The following is a 16,724-nucleotide window of genomic DNA, read 5'->3' on the forward strand; positions in this document are numbered from 1 at the left end:
TAAATAGAGGTAAGTAAATAGAATACATCTCAAAATCAACCTTACAAATTTAGAGACATAGAACTTTTTTTTTTCCTTTTTGAATCAGAGCAGGTCTCTGTGAGAGACAACTCATCAGCGTAAACATCCTATATAATAATTATAAAATAAAACTGAAAACAAGTCTCTGCTACCACCTGTTAATTTTCTGTCTGTCTGTTTCTTCCTGTATTAGAAAATTTTATTTTTTGTGTTTTCATGTTATCTGAGATGTACTTTCCATAGGCATATTTTCTAAATAGGTCTCCTAGCAACCAAAGCCCAGTTTTTTTTAAAATTTTTTTTTCTTTATTGATTTTAGAGAAGGGAAGTGAGAGGGAGAGATAGAAACATCGATGAGAGAGAACATTGATTGGCCGCCTCCTGCACGCCCCCCCCAATGGGGATCAGGCCCACAACCTGGGCATGTGTCCCAACCAGGAATCAAACCGGCGATCTCCTGGTGCATGGGTCGAGGCTCAACCACTGAGCCACACAGGCTGGACCAAAGCCCAGTTTTGATTTAGAAAAGTAAAGCTTGCCTGATGTTCACCATACTGACAGTGTAGCAAACTCTCCTCTAAATTTTAACTCTTGAGATCATGAGATTTTATTGTGAATGCTTGTTCCAGATTCGTCCTGTTCTCAGTCCCTTGTCATATAAGGCGTGGACAGTGTCTGAATGTGTTATCTAAGCTAATGTTTCCGTGTTCTTTGCCTGCCAAGTCAGTTGAACTGTCAGCAGTTATCAGAATGTAATAGTTACGCTTTCTCTCATTTTTGATACTGCCTCTCACCCCTTACATTATGAAGAAAGAATGACTTAATAACCAGAAAAACACCATCAGAGAGAGAGAGAGAAATAAGGAATCTAGTGCTTCAAGTCTATTTCATTATTCCCCAAATAATCATGAGTTGTCTATACTAACATACCCCTACTCTGTTCATGTCCCCCCTTTACAAAAATACTTCCATCAGTGAATCTCCTTGGAACAAGGTGCATCTGTGTAATGGCAGGGCTTCTTCAGTGGACAGATTTAGGCCAGATATCTCAGATAATAAGAATAATAATCACAGTAATAATAATTGCGGTTAATATTTATTTATTTTTTTATCCTCACCCGAGGACATTTTTCCATTTTTTGTTCAGGTAGAGTGGGAGGAAGAGAGAGGAACAGAGAGAGAGAGAAACATTGATGTGAAAGGGACACATTGAATGGTTGCCACCTGCACAACCAACCAGGGCCGGGGACAAACTGCAACCGAGGTACGTGCCCTTAGCAGGAACCGAACCCGGGTCTCTCCGGGCCGCAGGCCGATGCTCTAACTGCTGAGCCAAACCGGCCAGGGCTGCAGTTAATATTTAAATAGCATTTACTATGTGCCAGATATTGTTGTAAACATTTTATTTGAATTGTTACTGGACAGGGACTGGGCCTGGAGTAGGTCTGTCTTAAGCAGTGTGTCTCCTGTGGTGTGTGGGTTCTTGACTTTGTACAGGAAATATTTTACAATATGAGTCCTGGTGATTTTTGAGAGTACGTTTATTAATGCTGCGGACAGTGAAACAAGGAAGGACTTAGGGCAGAAGAAGCAACAGGAGAGAGCCTAGGTGGTGCTCTGCTTTGGTTCCTTAGCAACAGTATAGGAAAGAAGTGAGCCAAGGTGGGTCTGCTGGTAGTTCACTGGGAAGTAAAGTCTCAGTGACAGAGTGAGCCAAGGAGGGACTGCTTTTAGCTCACTGGAAAGTCAGAGAAAGGGGGACCTTGGAGACAGGTTCAGGGGGTAACCCTGGGACGAGCTGCCACTGCCCACTGCACCTCTGGTTGCAAGTCTCATGGGGACCCTTAGAGTTTAGGAGGAAGTAAAAAGTTCATGCCCGATGTGAGGCATGGGTGTGCTCTTGAGCTAGCTGGTGCTGGTAGTTTTTTGTCTTGAGGTTTTTTTCTCTCTTCTGCATGTGAGCATCTTAGGGGAGGGTTTCAGCAGAATATCTGTCAGCTTTCCAAGTGTGTTTTTAATATCCTGATGCATCAAAATGAGCATATAGGAGAATTTGGGATTATTCTTTGGTCTGGGTTTTTGGGGGTTTTTTGAGATATTTTAACATTTTTATTTATTTTTTAATAATTTTTTGTTGTTGTTGTTACAGATGTTTCTCCTTTTCTCCCCCTGACATCCTCCTCCCAATCTCACCCCCTCCCAGCATTCTTGTCTGTGTCCATTGGTTATGCATATATGCATATAAGTTCTTTGGTTTATCTCATCCCTGCCCCCCTCCTCTGAGGTTTGTCAGTCAGAACCATACTCCTTTCTGTGGTTCTGGGTCTATTTTGTTCATCAGCTTATTTTGTTCATTATATTCCGCAAATAAGTGAGATCACATGGTGTTTGTCTTTCTCTGATTGGCTTATTTCGCTTAGCATAATACTCTCCAGGTCCCTCCATGTCATCTCAAAGGATAAGAGATCATTCTTTCTTACAGCTGTATAGTAGTCCATTGTGTATATGTTTCTTTGGTCTGTTTTACTGTTTATCTTGGTCTGTCCATCTCTAATTGAGTTTTTGTCATTTGTTCCCCTGACTTCATTTGTCCCTGGATTTGGCTGGCACTAATGGCACTAACTGGGTCTCTGTCCTCTGTCTCCCAGGAGAGGCATAAACCATTTGCTCTCAAGTGTCCTTGGTCAGGGAAGATAAGGTCTTATGATTCACTGGCTGGCTCTAAGTTCTTTAAATTGTTTGGCCTTGTTTAATTATTTTGTCTCAGTTTCCCCATTTCACTTGCCCAGGGATTTTCCCAGCTTCTTACTTTCCTGCCTCAGTTATTAACTCCTTTGAGTCTCACAATCACCCAATGAAATAGATGCAGTTACTCATTTTAGCGATCAGGATGCTAAGGCATAGAGAAGTCACTTACCACTGTCACATGGCAGTGTTAGGGTTTAAATCCAGTCAGGCTGGCTCCAGAGTCTGTGATCTTAGTGACTGGTCTATATTGCATCTTGTTTGTCTTCCTGGGAGAGTAAACGTGATTCTACTTAGTGCTGAAATCTATAGTCTTTCTGCTACTGTAGCCTTAGTTCTTTTCCTGTTTCCTCTTCACTGACCTTTTTCTGTGGTAGATGGTGACTTAATGCTGTTCTGCTTTTGCATTCTTCCTCTGTGAACACAGGAAGGTCTGATAGCTGGCATACTCAGGTTTGTTCCTTAAGTCGTTCAATACATATTTATTGATTAAATTTAAATCCATTTACTAGCTGTGGGCTGTAGGCGTCCATAAACCATTAGTTAGTTCCTACTTCCTCCCTCAAAGATGCCGGACTGGGCCCCACTTGGCAGGGTAATTAACTGAAATATAGCTAAGCTCAGTATTATCTTAGCCAGACCTTTGCATTTTTCTCATTTTTTTCTCTGAATGTGGAATGAATATGTTTTCTCTCCTTGTTTAAAAGAATTTCAGGCATCAGCAGTTAAGTCAGAAGATGTGAGTTGGGGGCACCTCCATGTATCAGGGAGGAACTGATAGGCCTCCTCGAATAAAGGCAAACTTTTGCAGTGTTTTGAGGGTGTTTGAGAGCCTCGTGGTTAGAAGGGAGATTGTACTCCTGTAGGCACTGCCCTGTTGTTTGGCCCAATCTGTTTCCTGCTGAAGTTTCTGGAATGCTTATTGCTGCTGAAGCCAAAGAAACCAGTTACTGGCTGGCTCTTAACAGTCTCTACAGCCCGGTTTCATTTGGTGCCCCGGTCTGCTAGCAACCCCTCCTCCCTGGCCTCTCCCTGATTTCCTGCCTGACCGTTTCTGCTTTCCCTTTCCTTCTTCTAAAATTTCCTCTCTCGCTATTTTTAAGCCATATTTTAACTTTCTCTTCTTTGGTACCTCTTTTCTTTAAAACAGCTTCCTTTCAAACAGCCTTTTCTTATCCTAATAGCCTAGGAGGTTATTTCTTCCTTTTACAGATAAAGAAACAAAAGCACAGAGAGACCGAGGGACTTGTTGGTGTCCAGATCCTGGCCATCCAGCCCCAGAGTCTGTGCTCCTCGCACTGTGCTGCCCTGCCTCTCAAAAGTCACACGAGGCAGTAAATCAAGGGGCAGTAAGGTAGCCATTTTTTATTAATAACTTTTTCCTTTAAAGAACATAAAAAATTAATGTTCCATTTTTCTGTTGTTGTATAACAAACCACCCCAAAACTTAGAGGCATAAAACAACAATAGTCACTTATTTTGCTCAGGAAACTATAATTAGCAGAGCTTGGCAACTGCAGTCACCTCTGCTTATGTGGTGTGAGTTGGGGCAATTTGACTAGGGGTGGTGGATCTGTTTCCAAATGGCTCACTAACATGGCTGGCGAGTTGAGTCCGGCTCTTGGTGCCTCTCCATGGAGGCCTCCAGGGGCTGCTTGGTCTTCCCCACAGCATGGTGGCTGGGTTCCAAGAATGAGCATCCCAAGAGATAGGGGTGTTTTGGGGTGTTCACATAAAGCAGCTATTCCTTCCAGATAACCTAAGTACTGTTTTCTAAAGATTCATTTTTAAATTACAGTTTACATTCAATATTATTTTGTATTAGTTTCAAGTGTACTACATAGTGGTTAGACATTCATATATTTTTACAAAGTGTTCCCCCTGATATTTCCAGTACCCACCTGGCACCCTAAAATTATTACAGTATTACTGTGTTCCCTGTGCTGTTCTTTACATCCCTGTGACTATTTTGTAACTGTAAGGACTATTCCTTGTACTTTTTCCTGTCCATATTCTTTCCATCTTAAACAGCTTCTCTAAACTGTAAGGATAGTTCTGATCAGCTCCGGTCTTTTGAATGAGTATGATTGTTTCATTCAGCCCTTATTCCACTCAGATGGTATTTATAATACTTGTTATTGGCAGGAATGCAAGAAAAAGAAAAAAACAGAAACTTTGGCTTAATGTAGAGTAGGCAGTTTATAAATTAGTCTAATAAATATCCAGACTGCTAAGGAGTATAGAGGAAGGAAAGGTTACTTCTAGGTGAGGGCTGGTAAAGGCTCTGTCCCAGGTAGAACTGGAAAGAACGGTTTAGGTGGAGAAACAAAGCAAGAACCAAAAAACACAGAGTAGAAAAAAATGCAAAGACTAGCAAATAAAGCATATGGACGGGGCTAACAGAGATGGAGAGTATATCCAGAGAGAACTCCAGAAAGGTAGCATAGTCTTTTGGACAGGCTTTGTATGTTTCTTCTTTAATTTCTCACAGAAGTGCTTCTTTTGGAGGTCACCTGTGCCCATGTAGAAGGAGGGCATTTGATACTGCATACAGAGATTTCTGCCCTCCAACAAGTAAAACCAAGTCGGGTTTACATTCTGTGATCATGGGGGTCATGCTGTGCATTTGACTTGTCATGAATTCGCAAGTTGAGCTAGACTATACAAAATAGTAACAGCCAGTTAACATTTGTTGAGCTCTACCATATATTAGTTCTTAATGAGTTAATGTCTATAAATGCTCATTACATCCCCACAAGGTAGATACATGTTATGGATGTGGAAACTGAAATGTTAAAAGAGTAAGCAGACCTGGCCGGTTTGGCTCAGTGGTTAGAGTGTTAGGCCCTTGGACCAATGAGTCGCAGGTTTGATTTCAGCCAAGAGCATGTACCTCGGTTGTGGTTCGTCCCTGGCCCTGGTTGGGTCGTGTGGGAGGCAACCAGTTGATGTGGCTCTATCATATCGATGTTTCTCTTTCTCTCTCCCTCTCTCCCACTCTGATAATAAGTAGAAAAATACCCTTGGGTAAGGAATTAAAAAAAAAAAAGTAAAAAAGAGTAAGCAACCTTCCTGAGGTTGTATAGATTAAGTGATGCTAAGATTCAAATTCTGACAGTCTAACCCTGTAGGACTCGGCGTTGATTTAGTGTAAGGCTGAGGAGGATACTGAGCAAATGAATGACATCATCTGGCATGTGTTTTACAAGTCATTTTGGCTGCTGTGTGGAAATAGTCTGTAACGCAGTATGAGCAGAGAGGGAGACCAGTTAGGAGGCTGCAGAAATAATCTTGAGAGCTAATGGTGGCGTGGACCACGAAGAACAGTGGAGGTAGTGGAAAGCAACCAGAATTGCATACGTTTTGAAGGAAGAACTGACAAGATTGACTGATGGATTGGTTGTGGGATGTGGGAGAGAAAAGAGTCAAGTATGACCCCAGGGTTTTTGTACTAAGTAACTGTTAGGCTAAAATTGTTCTTTGCTGAGGTAGGAGGAGCATATTTCTGGGTGAATATCAGCTTATTTTTTCACAAATTAAGTTTGGAGTACAGTGAGACGGGCCAGGTTGGAGATACTAACTTGAGAGTGTTTAGCATATAGTTAAGTATTTAAAGCTGTGGAACTGGATGAGATCATCCAGGGAATGAGTGTAGATAGAAGACACTGTTGGGGAGAAAATTAAAAAACCAGCAAAGGATTCTGAAGAGGAATAGCAAGTGAGGAGGTACACAGGAAAAGTGGGAGAATGTGGTGTCCTGGAAGTCAGTTGATCAAAGAGTGATCAGTCTTGTGAGATGCTGGTGATCCGTCAGTTAAGGACTGAGAATTGACCTTTGGATTTGCATTGTGGAGGCCCATTGGTGATGCAAACATGAACATTTTCAGTGGAGTTGTGGAGGTGAAAATTTTTTTTTGGTACATGCCCCTAGCAGGAACCGAACCCGGGACTCTCTGGTCCGCAGGCCGATGCTCCAACTGCTGAACCAAACCGGCCAGGGCAAGGTGAAAACTCTTTTAGAAGAGAGAATGGGAACTTCTGGGACCAGTAAATTCATGGTAGCACCTTAGTTCTGACTTTTCTTACTTTTTGAAACTTTAAAATAATAAGGAGAATAGAGGTGAGAGGATCCATAAGTATTTTTTTTTTCTTCAATAAAACTAAGAGATACAGAAAACTTAAATTCCAAGTTAGATGTAAAGCCACAGCTAGGCAGGAAATCCGTCGAGGAAATAATGACAGTTTGCTGAGGAAAAAGAATGATGAATATGGAGGGGCCAATCTCAGAAATCCAAATACTCAGTCCCAGCCGAGAAGGCCCCGCCCTGAGGCTGTAAGCAGGGCTTCTGCTGGAGGAGACAGAAAAGTGGGAAAGTGCCCAGGGGAGGCCGCAGCTGTCCTCGCAGAAAGCCAGCGCTCTGTCGGTGAGAGTGCTCTGTGAAGCAGCCTCTTAAGAAACCAGAGGAGCCCAGGAATGGCAGTAGAAACGGTTTTGCCCCAGACTGGGTTTTGCATGTTAGAGGGGAGAGGGCTTCACAGAGGAGTCCTGTTATAAGGCAGGACATTCCTACAGCATGGGGGACAGGCATCAAGCTGCCAATCTGAGTTACTCTGGTTTCCACCCACCCCTACATCCCTCCCACTCTTACAGGAAAACCTAATTAATACAAATGACACAAAATGAATCCTCGAGTATTTATACAATGATAGGTTAAGAGGCAAACATTAAAAAGAACAGCGAATCTTTTCTACAGTTGAGGAAAACATGTCAGCAAAAATATTACCAGAAATGAGGAATCAACTGTATTCAGCATTCTAATATTAATTTTCGTTTTAATTGAATGAGTTGGTCAAACCAAAGATGAAGAGCACATTCCTCCAAAAGGTCACCCTACCTTCACATGCCACCTGCAAGTACCGGGGTCTCCAGGGCCCACACTCACTTCTAACAGCATAGGTGGCTTCAAATTTCTGGGAGTCCCTACTTCACTGGAATGACTCGCAGAACTTAGGAAAGCACTACACTCATGATTGCAGTTTTATTATAGCAAGAGGATACAAATCAGAATCCACCAAAGGGAGACATGCGTGAGGGAGGTCTGGGAAGGTTCCATACACAAAGCTTTTGTTCTCAGGGATGCATGGCCCTCTAGCATGAAAGTACTCAAGAAGTATTGCAAGCCAAGGGAGCTCACTTAAACTTTGGTGTCCAGAGTTTTCATTGGGGGTTTCATAGAGGTGACTCAGTATTCACCTCCCCTGCCCTCACAGGAGATTGGGCTGATACTATGTAGCTCAAAGCCTCAAACCTCTAATCATGTGATTGGTTTCTCTGGGGTGACCTGCTCCCATGCTGAATCATGTTGTCAGCATCAGCTCTCTAGGGGCCCATAAGCACCTCATTAGCATAAACTATCTGTGTGGTCTGAGGGCCCACCATTAATAACAAAGGCACTCCTATCACTGGAGAAATTCTACTGGTTTAGAGGTTACTTTCCAGGATCAAGGAAAGCCAAATTTCCATTACACAATAATGCAAAAAATATCTATTTTGTATTCAAAATTAATAATATTAGCATGTTTTTATTTTGTTTATTTTATTTTTATTTATTTTTTTATCCTTACCCGAGGATATTTTTCTATTTTTTTTGTTCAGATAGAGTGGGAGGGAGAGAGAGGAAGAGAGAGAGAAAACATCGACGTGAAAGGGACACATTGAGTGGCTGCCTCCCGCACGACCCAACCAGGGCCGGGGACGAACTGCAACTGAGGTACGTGCCCTTAGCAGGAACCGAACCCGGGTCTCTCTGGACCGCAGGCCGACGCTCTAACTACTGAGCCACACTGCCCAGAGCAGCATGTTTTTATTTTTTAGAGAAACAAAATATTAGGAATATTGGGATAAAATGCAGATACCTTGTATTTCCCTATCCCTCTCTACATATATATTTATCCACATGATATTTTGTGTGTTTTTAAAATTATATAAAACATAATTGCAGCCCAGTTGGTGTGGCTCAGTGGTTGAGCATCGCCCCATGTACCAAGAGGTCGCTGGTTCAATTCCCGGTCAGGGCACATGCCCAGGTTGTGGGCCTGATCCTCAGTGGGGAGCAGCCAATCAATGTTCTTACTCATTGATGTTTCTATCTCTCTCTCCTCCCTTCCTCTCTAAAAAATCAATAAAGAAAAAAAATTTTTTCAAACCATAATTGCAGACTTAGAGAAAAATTGCAAGAATAGTACAAAGAATTTCCCAAACCCTTCACTCAGATTCCCCAATACTGTATTTGCTTCATCATTTTCTCTACTTTCCCCCCACAAATCATTTTCAGTATTTTATAAAAACAAATTATCAAAATAAAAAAATTAACATTGATATAATACTATTATCTAATCTTCAGACCTTATCAGATTTAGTTGTTCCAATTAATGTTCTTATTTTTATTTTTTTGTGGTACGTGCCCCTAGCAGGAACTGAACCCGGGACTCTCTGGTCCACAGGCCGACACTCAACCACTGAGCCAAACTGGCCAGGGCCCAATTAATGTTCTTTATAGAAAAAATAATCTTGGATTATGTATTATAATTAGTTGCCATGTCTTTTCAGTCTCTTTTAATCTGGAAGTTTCTCTGTTGTCTTTTAACTTTTATGATAGTGACAATTTTGAAGCATACAGGCCAGTCATTTTGTAGAATATCCCTCAGTTTGGGTTAGTTTGATGTTTCCTAATACTTGGATTCAGTTATGCATCCTTGGCAGAAATATTATAGAAGTAATCTTGTGTTCTTCTCAGTGCATTGAATTCTGTAGGATATACACTCAGAAGTGAAGTTGCCAAATCATGTGGTAGTTCTATTTTTAATTTTGTGAGGAACCTTCATACTGTTTTACATAGCAGCTTCAGCATTTTAGATCCCTATCAACAGCGTGGTACTTTGTTGAGAATTTTTGCATCTATAGTCATCAGAGTTACTGATCTATAGTTTTCTTTTGTCATAGTGTCTTTTTCTGATTTTGGTTTCAGGATAATATGAACCTCATAAAATAAGTTTGGAAGGCCCTGGCTGGTTTGGCTCAGTGGTTAGAGTGTCAGCCCTTGGACTGAAGGGTCATGGGTTCAATTCCTGCACATACCTGGGTTGCAGGTTTGATTTCCCAGCCCTGGTCAGGGTTGTGTGGGAGGCAACCATTCGATGTGAGACACATTGATGTTTCTCTCTCTATCCCCCTGCATTTCTCCCTCTCACTCTATCTGAAAATCAATGGAAAAATATCTTTAGGTGAGGATTAAAAAAATAATTAGAAGAAAGTTTGGTAGAATTCACCAGTGAAGCTACTTGGTCCTGGGGTGTGTGTGTGTGTGTGTGTGTGTGTGTGTGTGTGTTTGGGGGGGGGGTTCTGATTACTGACTTAAGTTATAAATCTATACAGATTTTCTCTTCACATCAGTCTTGGTAGGTTATATGTTTTTAGGAATGTATTCATTTTTTCTAGATTATTCAGTTTTGCTGTCTCTTAGAGTCCTTTTAATTTCTATGTCATCAGTTGTAATGACACCGCTTTCATTTCTGACTTTATTTGCATCCTTCTTATTTAATCTACTTAAAGTTTGTCAATTTTGTTGATAATTTCAAAAATTTAACTCAGTTTTATTGATTCTATTCTCTACTTTGTTTTAGTTCAGTTCTACTCTTTTTTAAAGTTTTTTAAATTTATTGATTTGAGAGAGGGAGAGAAATATTGATTTGTTGTTCCACTTATTTATGTATTTGTTGGTTGATTCTTGTGTGTGCCCTGACCAGAGATCAAACCCATAATCTTGGCGTATAGGGATAATGCTCTAACTAACTGAGCTGCCTGGCCAGGGCTTGTTCTGGTCTACTCTTAATTATTTCCTTTCTTCTGCTAACTTTGGGCTTAGTTTGTTCTTTTTCATTCCTTGAGGTGTATTGTTAAGGGTTGTTTTTGTTTTTTGAGATCACTTTATTTCTTTTTCCCTTTTTTTTTTATCCTTACCCAGGACATTTTTCTATTTTTTTGTTCAGATAGAGTGGGAGGGAGGGAGGGAGGGAGGGAGGGAGAGAGAGAGAGAAAGAGAGAGAGAGAGAGAGAGAGAGAGAGAGAGAGAGAGAGAAACGTCGACGTGAAAGGGACACATCGAGTGGCTGCCACCCGCACGACCAACCAGGGCCGGTGACAAACTGCAACCGAGGTACGCACCCTTAGCGGAAACTGAACCCGGGTCTCCCCGGACTGCAGGCCAGCGCTCCAACCACTGAGCCAAACCAGCCAAGGCTCTTTTTTCTCATATATCAATTTTTATCTTTGTTTATTGATTTTTATAGAGAGGGAGGGAGAGAAAGAGGAGGCAGAGAGAGACAGAGACACACATGGGTGCGAGAGAGAAACATCAATAGGTTGTCTCCTGAACAAGCCCCGGCCAGGAATCGAGCTTGAAGCCTGGGTGGTTTGGCCCTGACTGGGAATTGAATCCACCACATTTCAGTGCATAGGATAACACTGCAACCACTGAGCCACACTGACCAGAGCTATCTCAAGATATTTTCTAATTTTTTGTTTCATTTCATCTTTGACCTGTTGATTATTTCCATATATCTGTGAACTTTCTAGTTTTATTTCTGCCATTCATTTCTAGTCTTAATTGCACTGTGGTGAGAAAATATATGTGCTGTGATTTCAGTCTTCTTGAAATTTTTGATGCGTTTTATGACTTAACACATGATGTATCCTGGAGAATGTTCCCTGTGTGCTTGAGAAGAACATGTATTCTGCTTCTGTTGGGTGGAATGTTCTGTATATGTCTGTTATATCCATTATAGTGTTCAGAACCTCTGCTCCTTGTGTCTGGATGGTCTATCCATTATTGAAAGTCAGTTATTGAAATTTTCTACTTTTATTAACTATTTTTTCCTTCTGTCAGTATTTGCTTCATATATATTTTTTGCTCTGATGTTGGGTGCATATATATTTAAAATAGTTATATCGCCCAGCCGGTGAGGCTCAGCGGATTGGGCGTCATCCCATGCACCAAGAAATCACTGGTTCGATTCCGTCAGAGCATATGCCTGGGTTGCAGGCTTGATCCCCAGTGTGTGGGGCGTGCCGGAGGCAGCTAACTGATGTTTTCTACCTCTTTCTCCCTTCTTTTCCTCTCTCTCTAAAAAAATCAATTAAATAATATTTTTAAAATGCCCTGGCCGGTTTGGCTCAGCAGTTGGAGCGTCGGCCTGTAGACCAGAGACTCCCGGGTTTGGTTCTGCTAGGGGCACATACTGAAAAAACAAAACAAAAACAATTTTTTTTTTTTGGTATATGCTCCTAGCGGGAACCGAACCCGGGACTCTCTGGGCCGCAGGCCGAAGCTCCAACCGCTGAGCCAAACCGGCCAGGGCAACACATTTTTTAAATAAACAAAATAGTTATATCTTCCTAATAAATTTACCCTTTTATTATTATATAATGTCCTTTTTTGCCTCTTTTGTGAGTTTACTTAAAAGTCTATTTTGTCTGATATAGTATGGCCACACCTCCTCTCTTTTGGTTTGCATAGAATGTCTTTTTTCAGCCCAATGCTAAATTTGTGTCCTAATGTCCAGCTGGTGTGGCTCAGTGGTTGAGCATTGACCCACGTACCATGAGGTCGCCAGTTCGATTCCTGGTCAGGACACATGCCCAGGTTGTGGGTCCAGTCCCCAATGGGGAGCATGCAGGAGGCGGCCAGTCGATGTTCTCTCTCATGGATGTTTCTATCTCTCTCTCCTTCTTACTTCCTCTCTCTCTAAAATCAATAAAGGAAAAAAAAAATGTGTGTCCTTAAAGTTAAATTTCATCTGTGTGGACACCATTTAGTTGGATGTTTTATATTTATCAGCCACTCTGTCTTTTGATAGGGAAGGGAAGGACTTACTATTGCCATTTTGTTCATTGTTTTCTTGCTTGCTTTGTGTTTCATTGATTTTTTTTTTTTTTTGTATGACATGCTTTGATTCCTTTCTCATTTTCTGTACTGTCTTATGTAAATATGTTCTTTGTTGTTACCACAGGGCTTACATAAAACATTGTACACTTATAACATGTTTTAAGCTGATAACAACTTAACTTGAATCACTTATGTGTGTACTCTACACTTTTTTTTTTTTTTTTTTTTTTTTTTTTTTTTAATCCTCACCCGAGGACATTTTTTTCGATATTTTTGTTCAGATAGAGTGGGAGGAAGAGAGAGAGAGAGAAACATCGATGTGAAAGTGACACATCGAGTGGTTGCCACCCATACAACCCAACCAGGGCCGGGGACAAACTGCAACCGAGGTATGTGCCCTTAGCGGGAACCAAACCCGGGTCTCTCCGGACCGCAGGTCGACGCTCTAACCGCTGAGCCAAACCGGCCAGGGCTACACTTTTTTTTTTTTATTCTCCTCACCCAAGGACATTTTTGCATTTATCTTCAGATAGAGTGGGAGGGAGGGGTGGAGAGAGAGAGAAACATCGACACGAGAGAGACACACCAAGTGGCTGCCACCCACACGACCCCAACCTGGGCCAGGGACAAACTGCAACCGAGGTACATGCCCTTAGCGGAACCGAACCCCGGACTCCCTTGTCTGTGGATCAATGTTGTAACCGCTGAGCCAAACTGACCAGGGCTATACTCTACACTTTTACATCTTCCTCTTCTATAGTTTGTTATTGATATCACAAATTACATCTTTTTATATTGTGTATCAAATAACATATTTTTACAATTTTTTATACTTTTGTTTTTTAATTTCTACACTAGAATTAAAAAAATATTACAATATCTGTATTTTTCTATATATTTACCTATATTATTTGAGCTTTATACTTTCATGTTGCTTTTTAAAACATTTTTATTTTCCTTTATTGATTTTAGAGAGGAAGTGAGAGGGAGAGCGAGAAACATCTATGAGAGAGAATATCAATTGGCCGCCTCCTGCATGCCCCTCACTGGGGATTGGCCCCACAACCTCGGCACGTGCCCTGACTGAGAATTGGTGCATGGGTCAACACTCAACCACTGAACCACACCAGCTGGACTTTTCTGTTTTTATTGTCTTTTTGTTTCAACTTGAAGGATTTCTGGAAATTCTTATGAGGAAGGTTTAGTGATGATAAACTCCCTTAACTTTTGTTTATGTGGAAATGTTTTTATTTCTTCCTTTTTTAAAAAAAATCCTCACCCTGCCCAGCTGGTGTGGTTCAGTGGTTGAGCATTGACATACGCACCAAGAGGTCGCCGATTCGATTCCTGGTCAGGGCACATGCCCAGATTGTGGGCCTGATCCCCAGTGGGGGGCGTGCAGGAGGCAGCCAGTCAATATTCTCTCTCATTGATGTTTCTCTCTCTCTTTCTTTCTCACTTCCTCTCTCTCTCAAATCAATAAAGACAAAAAAAAATCCTCACCCATGGAAACTTTTCCATTTATCTTCAGATAGAGTGGGAGGGAGAGAGGGAGCAGAGAGATAGAGAAAAACATCCATGTGAGAGAGACACATCGGCTGGCTGCCTCCTGCGTGACCCTGACCAGGGCTGGGGACGGAACTGCAGTCAAGGTATGTGTCCTTGACCAGAATCAAACCCATGACTCACTAGTTCATGGGCCAATGCTCCAACCACTGAGACACACCAGCTAGGGCTATTTCTTCCTTTTTAGTTTTGTTTTTAATTTTATGTATTGATTTTCAGAGAGAGGAAGGGAGGGAGAGAAATATCAATTTGGGGTTTTTTTGTTTTGTTTTTTTTTAATCCTCGCCCGAGGACATTTTTTTTCCATTTTTTATTCAGACAGGGTGGGAGGGAGAGAGAGAGAGAAACATCAACGTGAAAGGGACACATTGAGTGGCTGCCAACCGCACGACCAACCAGAACTGGGGACAAACTGCAACCGAGATACGCGCCCTTAGCGGGAACTGAACCCGGGTCTGTCTGGTCTGCAGACTGATGCTCTAACTGCTGAGCCAAACCAGCCGGGCCCAGCTATTTTTTCTAGGACGGTTTTGACATGATATCGTATTCTTGGTTGTCAGGTTTTTCTCTAAGTACTTTGAATCTATCATCCTACTCCTTTCCGGTCTGTGAGGTTTGTTTAGAAATCCACTGACAGTCGTATGTGAGTTCCCTTGTACATGGCAAGTCAGTTTTCTCCTCTTGCTTTCAAAATTCTGTTTTTCACTTCACAGCTTGATGTTAATGTATCCCAGTGTGATTTCTTGAGTTCATCCTACTTAGACTCTTTTCGGTTTGTTGAATCTGGGTGTCTATTTCGTTCCCTGGATTTGGGAAACCTAGCCATTATTTCATCAAATAAATATGCTACCCCCTCTTCTTCTTCCAGAAGTCTCTTAGACTTTCTTCACTCTTTTTCTTTGTTCCTCTGATTGGATAATTTCAAATGAACTGTCTTTAAGTTTGATGTTTTTTTCTTCTACTTGATTAAATTCGTTATTGCATTCCTCTCATGAATTTTTCAGCTTAGTCATTGTATTCTTCAGCTTCAAAATTTCTGTGTAGTTCACCCTGGCTGGTTTGGCTGAATGGTTAGAGCATCAACCCACAGACCAAGGGGTCGCGGGTTCAGTTCTGGTCAAGGGAATGTACCTGGGTTGCAGGTTTGATCCCCAGCCCTGGTTGGGGTCATGTGGGAGGCAGCCAATCAATATGTCTCTCTCACATCAATGTTTCTCTATCTCTCCCTCCCTCCCTCATCCCCTCCTTTTTATTCTATCTAAAAATCAATGGAAAAATATCCTTGGGTGAGGATTAACAACAACAACAACAAAATTGTTTTTTTTATAGTTTTTGTCTCTTTGTTGGTATTCTCATTTTCTATTTTTTTTTTAATCCTCACCCGAGGACATTTTTCCATATTTTATTCAGATAGAGTAGGAGGGAGAGAGAGAGAGAAGCATCGACCTGAAAGAGACACATCGAGTGGCTGCCACCCACACGACCCAACCAGGGCCGGGGACAAACTGCAACCGAGGTACGTGCCCTTAGCGGGAACCGAACCCTGGTCTCTCTGGACCACAGGCCAATGCTCTAACCAATGAGCCAAACCGGCCAGGGCTTCTTTTTTATTTTGTTTATTTTTTTATCCTCACCCGAGGACATTTTTTGATATTTTGTTCAGATAGAGTAGGAGGGAGGGAGGGAAGGAGGGAGGGATGGAGAGAGAGAGAGAGAGAGAGAAAGAAACATTGATGTGAACAGGACACATCGAGTGGCTGCCACCTGCACGACCCAACCAGTGCCGGGGACAAACTGCAGCCGAGGTACGTGTCCTTAGTGGGAACCGAACCTGGGTCTCTCCGGACCGCAGGTCGACGCTCTAACCACTGAGCCAAACTAGCCAGGGCGGTATTCTCATTTTCTTATTGCCTCGTTTTCTAGAGAACATAGAGCATCTTTATGATGGTTATTTTGAATTGATTGTCAGATAATTAGTACACCGCCATATCATTAGGGTAATTTCCTGGAGATCTCTTTGATTTTATTTGTTTGGGCCATGTTTCCCTGTTTCTTAATATATCTTGTAATTTTGTGTTGGGATCTATAGCTACCTTTCTCTATCTGTTTGGCCTGGCTTTGTGCAGATGACCCTCACAAATGAGCCTAGCTAGAGATTCTAGGGGACCTCTGAAATCTTTTGGTGATAATGTGATTTCCCTGGGTGACAATGTGATTTCCCTGGGCTTTTGTGTATGATTTCTCAATTAAAGGGCCTTGCTTGCTCCCTCTGGTGCCTGTTTGTGGCACTGCAAGTGTTCTGTGCTGCAGCAGTAAGCTGCCTTGCTTTTTTTTTTTTGTTTTCATCTTCTCCCGAGGACATTTTTTCATTTTTTATTCAGATAGAGCTGGAGGGAGAGAGAGAGAGAGAAACATTGATGTGAAAGGGACACATCGAGTGGCTGCCAC

General features: G+C 41.8%; 1 protein-coding gene across 1 annotated transcript in view; it reads left to right on the plus strand.

The window, feature by feature from the left end:
* The window catches only part of CRLF3 (cytokine receptor like factor 3), a 47,136-nt gene that overhangs the window by 26,089 nt on the left and 4,323 nt on the right, over positions 1–16,724 (plus strand). The gene's annotated exons all lie outside the window — the stretch shown is intronic.

This window comes from Molossus molossus, unplaced genomic scaffold (genome assembly GCF_014108415.1).
Source record: "Molossus molossus isolate mMolMol1 unplaced genomic scaffold, mMolMol1.p scaffold_m16_p_19, whole genome shotgun sequence".
Lineage (NCBI taxonomy): Eukaryota > Metazoa > Chordata > Mammalia > Chiroptera > Molossidae > Molossus > Molossus molossus.